Genomic DNA, 4700 nt, shown 5'->3' with positions numbered 1-4700 from the left:
CTCAGCCATGCTGGTCTCTTCCCTTCCTTGCCTGATTTCTTACACCTGGGGACTGGGAGCTCTTGTGCTCTATGGAACGCATCCTTAAAGATCTGCCAGCTCAGTTCTGCTCCCTTGTCCCTGAGGACCGTTTCCCAGGGGGTCTTCCTGACTGACTCCTTGAAGAGCTGGAAGTTTGCTTTCCTAAAATTTAGGGTCATGACTATACTCCTTGCTTTTCCCATATCCCTCAGCTGTGTGACCTTCACCAATGTGTGGTCGCTGCAGCCCAGACTGCCTCCAAGCTTGACGTCACTGACGAGCTCACTTGCATTGGTGACCATCAGCTCCAGTATCGCATCCCCTCGGGTAGGGGTGTCTATTACCTGGCTTAAGAAGATATCCTCAATGCATTCTAGGAATCTCCTGGATTGCTTACAGCTCGCTGTGCTGCTTTTCCAGCTGCTCTTGGGGTGGTTGAAATCCCCCCAGTAGGATGAGAGCCTGCGAGCGAGAAGCCTCCTGGAGCTGGAGGAAGAACGTTGCGTCAGTTCTTGATCTGGTGGCCTGTAGCAGACACCAATCATAAGGTTCCCTTTGTTGCCCCAGTCTCTGATTCTTACCCATAAGCTTTCGACCTGCTCGTGGCTGTTCTTCAGGGACAGCTCTTCACACTGAGAAAGCATACCATGGACAAATGAGAATTTCAAACACATCAGAAACACCTTAAAAGGTGCATTTGAGGGATGCGGTGTTTAGGGACCTCTTCCGTCACGCTGCACCAGGCTGCTCCGTGCCAGCCGGCTGCTGCCAGTCCTTGCCCTCCCAAAACGTTGCAGTGCAGTGTCCCTCTTTGGCTCTTCAGATGAGCTCAAGTTATTCTGAGACAGGAGTAAATTCCTTTTCCTAGGCACTTAGGAGCTTTTGGATATACTACCCAGAGAGTAATTGGGAACAAAAGTCCCACGCAAACGTATTTACAAGATATCTTCTGGAGGAAAGGAAAATAAAGCATAAGCAGAAGTTATTGCTCTTACAGGAGAGCTAGTGGATTTTTTTTTTAATTAAAACTTTCCAAAAAGAAAAATTTGGCTGAAACACTTACTAAATGTTCCCATTTTGGGCCATCTTTAATACTGGAGTAAACATTGGTTTATTCCAAGAGAAATTAAAGACAGGAAAAAAAAAATTTTAAAGCAGCTTGACATGGCATTTGATGCTTAATATTAAAGTCATCAGTCAAAATTATAAGAAAGCAGGGATAGTCAGACTTGCTGATAGGTACAGTCTCTCCTGTATTCCTTGTCCCATCATTTTAGGCATTAAACAAGCAAACAAAAAGACACCATGCAATAATATCTGTTGAAACGGACGTCAAACGAGTCTTGGGCTGCTGTTCTGCCGTGTTCCAGGTCAATGGCACAGGTCCCCTGGGCTGGCTGTGGCCAGGCCACCACGCACCAGCCTCCATCCCCACATCCCAGCAACCACTGGCACACGTGGTGTTTCTGAGGTTCCCACAGGCCCATGTTCAAGCTGTTGGTCCTTCCCTCTTTACTGATTTTTGTGGGGTTTTGCAGCAGGACATGAAGAACCTCGGATGGTTTTGGAGCACCGAGGCTGCTGTCACTTCCCGGTGCCCTGCTGGGGGCTTGGGGTGGGCTGGCTTGAGGTTGGCTTGGGTTGGGGTTGGGTTAGGATTGGGTCAGGTTGGGATTGGCTTGGATGCTTTCTTTCGAGCAGGCTATTACTCAGTAAAGAGCAACAATTTCAGAGTCTGGCCATAAATTTTTCAGATTCCCATCTGGCTCCGCAGTCAGACAAAACATCCTCCTGGTAATTGTCTTGTCTCGAGAAGACTTCTGCCGGGTTTGGTGGCCTGAATAGCAGCCCAGACCATTACAGCTAATTACAGCAGTGCTCCGTGGCCGCTCGCAGTGCTCAGTTATTGCTGTAACATGGGGGTATGTGGATGCCGTGTCCTCAGCGCCAACGCTTTAAGCTGCAGGTGGGCTCCTGCTGGTCCCTGCTCCTGTTTAACGCAGGCTTAGGCTGAACAGCCACGGCACGCCCAGGGAGGTGGGTGCTGTGAGCCTGTATCCAACCATCACAGCTCCTCTGGGCGCCGGAGGGATCGGACGTTCCCGCGGGAGTGCCCTCTGGCCACGGCTGTACACACGTGGGTGTGTACGCAGCGGTGTGTCCGTCCGCCCTGGGACATGGCCAGACAAACACTTCCCTTCGGGGCACGGGCTGCACTCTAGTCCTGACACCGAAGTTTTGTTACATCGATTTCAGGCTCTGCTGCCACTTCGTTTGTAAACGGCAGCTGAAGCGCTGGGATCTCCCTGAAGAAGGGTTTCGCTTACTTCAGTCGCTTCTGCTGACAGCTTAAGGGAGGGTGGTGGGGAGGGGTGGGGGGAGGATGCTCGTTAGAGCCTCACGGCACTGCCTCGTCTGGGTCCCACGATAGCCAGCTGATGGCTCCGTTTAAATACTGAAGAGGAGTTCTGATTTATCCGAGAGATTTCACAACAAAAACCTGAACAGCTTCAAGGTAATATTTAAGCCCCGGGGTTGCGTCTAAGAGCCCTTCCTTTATTTCTGGCCATGGTCTGCCCCGAGGAGCACTGAGGCTGCAGGTGATGCTCGGGCGTGAGGAGCTCCATCCCCTTCGTCTTTCTTTTAATTACTTTTCAGGAGAAGTTCGTTTGGCGTTAGGACTCTCCTCCACTGGCCAGTACCGCTCTCAGGGCAGTACCGGGGGAAGCAGGGAGTTTCCTAGGAGCTGCTGTTGGGGTAAGGGTGGGATTTGGTCAGCGGGCTCCTCGCAGCCGGCCAAAGCATTGCCCGGCTCCCTCGGCACCTGCGGCCATCCTGGCATGGGGGGAGGGGAACCGCAGCCAGCAGAGCCGTAACAGGAGGCACGAGGGTCAGGAAATCAGAAGAGCGAAACACAAGTTCATGGGAGGTGCAGGGGGCAAGGGCTCGGGGCAAAGGGGTTTGCTTGCATACAGCACTTCTTCCAGTTGCTGGTTTACAGAGATTTTGATGCCCAAAGGCAGAACCTGGCTTTAAGTGATAAGCATGAGATGATGGCCGCCATACAGAAGTTGAAAAATCAGTATTGTCCTTTGCCATGGGGAAATGGAAAGGGTCTCCTGCTTCTCTCCATGCCCGCAGAGGTCTCTGCCACGCACTCTCTAGCAGATTTACCTTTGCAAGCTGTGTTTGCTGAAAGGGGACATTCCACCCCAAACCCCACTGGGGCTCCTGGGCTCATCCAGCCCCTGCGAGGCCCAGCAGAGCACCCGCTGCTCCCCAGCACTACTGGGAATGACGGGCAGGCTCCAAAAAGCTCTCTAACTTACAGCTACTGCTTCATGAGAAGGAGAGAGGAATAAGGAGGAAAAAACCCAAAACACTCCCAAACCTGATTTTTCTTGCTCCAAAGCACTCTCAGAAAGGCTCTTTGCAGTTTGGCAGTAACACAGCTTTCCTATAGTGATGTTATTTATATTCTTTTTAGCCTTTAGTCCTGAAAAGGTAAAAAAAAAAAAAAATAAAAAGGGTCCTCAGCACCCAGGAAACCCTTTTCTCCCGTCAGGCTCAGCACTGTCCCTCCGTCACCCTGCGGAGCCGTCCCGGCCCCGCGCCGCCTCGCCTCTGCTCCCTGTCCCACCCAGCCTTTGGGAAAAATCAGACCCCAATCCCTGCTCCTTATCAGCGCGTTTGGTGTGATTTCCAGAAATGATTGAAATAGCACAAAACTCGTGATTCCAGTGCTCCTCGGAGCAGTGCGCAGTAAATCACGGCCAGCCTGGAATAGCACTCGGTAACAAAATACAGCGCACAGAAATATCCTCCCGGCAGGGCTGCCCGCGAGCGGCTGTGCGTGCCGTGTGCCTGCAGCCGGGCTGCGGACACGGGCACCGATACCGATAGAAAGGCAAACCTGGGCTTCCACTCAAAACAAGGAAACTTTATTTCCCTGGGTGCACATCAGCTTTTCTCCCCTGGCTGGGGAAGGCATTTGCTCAGCGTTGCTGAGGCCGGTTCACAAAGCCTTGCTGGGCACAAGCAGGGCCTTGTGTCCCCCCCCCCAGCCCACAACCACCCCCAGGACCCCGTCCCCTTAGTGGGGCATCCACACCCCGGGGCTGCCAGCAGCATCTGCCCCGTGGGACCCGGGATGGGAGTCTCTCTTATTTTACCTTCTTTTTCCTCATCTTTTTTTTTTTTTTTGCAGCATTTCAACATTGTTGCTTGCTTTGGATGGAGATAGGGATGGAGGCGTGAGCAGGGGAAAGCCATGCCAGCGTGAAAAAAAAAAGGGGGAATTTGGGTGTTCAGGCTGTGCTTGGTGCCAGTGGGTCAGAGAGGGCTACGCACGACATGCTCTGAACGGGGACGAAAAGGGAGCCAAGGCCGGGAAGGAGAAAGGGAAAAGGAAAGGGAAGGGGAGGGGGAAAGGGTTCCCTTGCCTGTGGCCCCGGGCACCCGCGGGGCTGCTGGTGGCAGCGAGGGGCTGGACATGACCCCCAAGCATCCTGCAGCATCCCTCTGGGAAGACTTTTGTATTTTATTTGAATAGCTTGTTTGTATTTAATGGCCAAATGAGCCCAGCCTCTAATGTCACCTCTCTCGGGCGGGAGGGCGCGCTCTAAAAGAAGCCCTGGGGTGGGTTTTTTTATGCTGCAGCAGTGGCAGCCCATGGACCC

Source organism: Egretta garzetta, unplaced genomic scaffold (assembly GCF_000687185.1).
Source record: "Egretta garzetta isolate BGI_Z169 unplaced genomic scaffold, ASM68718v1 scaffold1, whole genome shotgun sequence".
NCBI lineage: Eukaryota > Metazoa > Chordata > Aves > Pelecaniformes > Ardeidae > Egretta > Egretta garzetta.
This window is presented reverse-complemented; position numbering follows the sequence as displayed.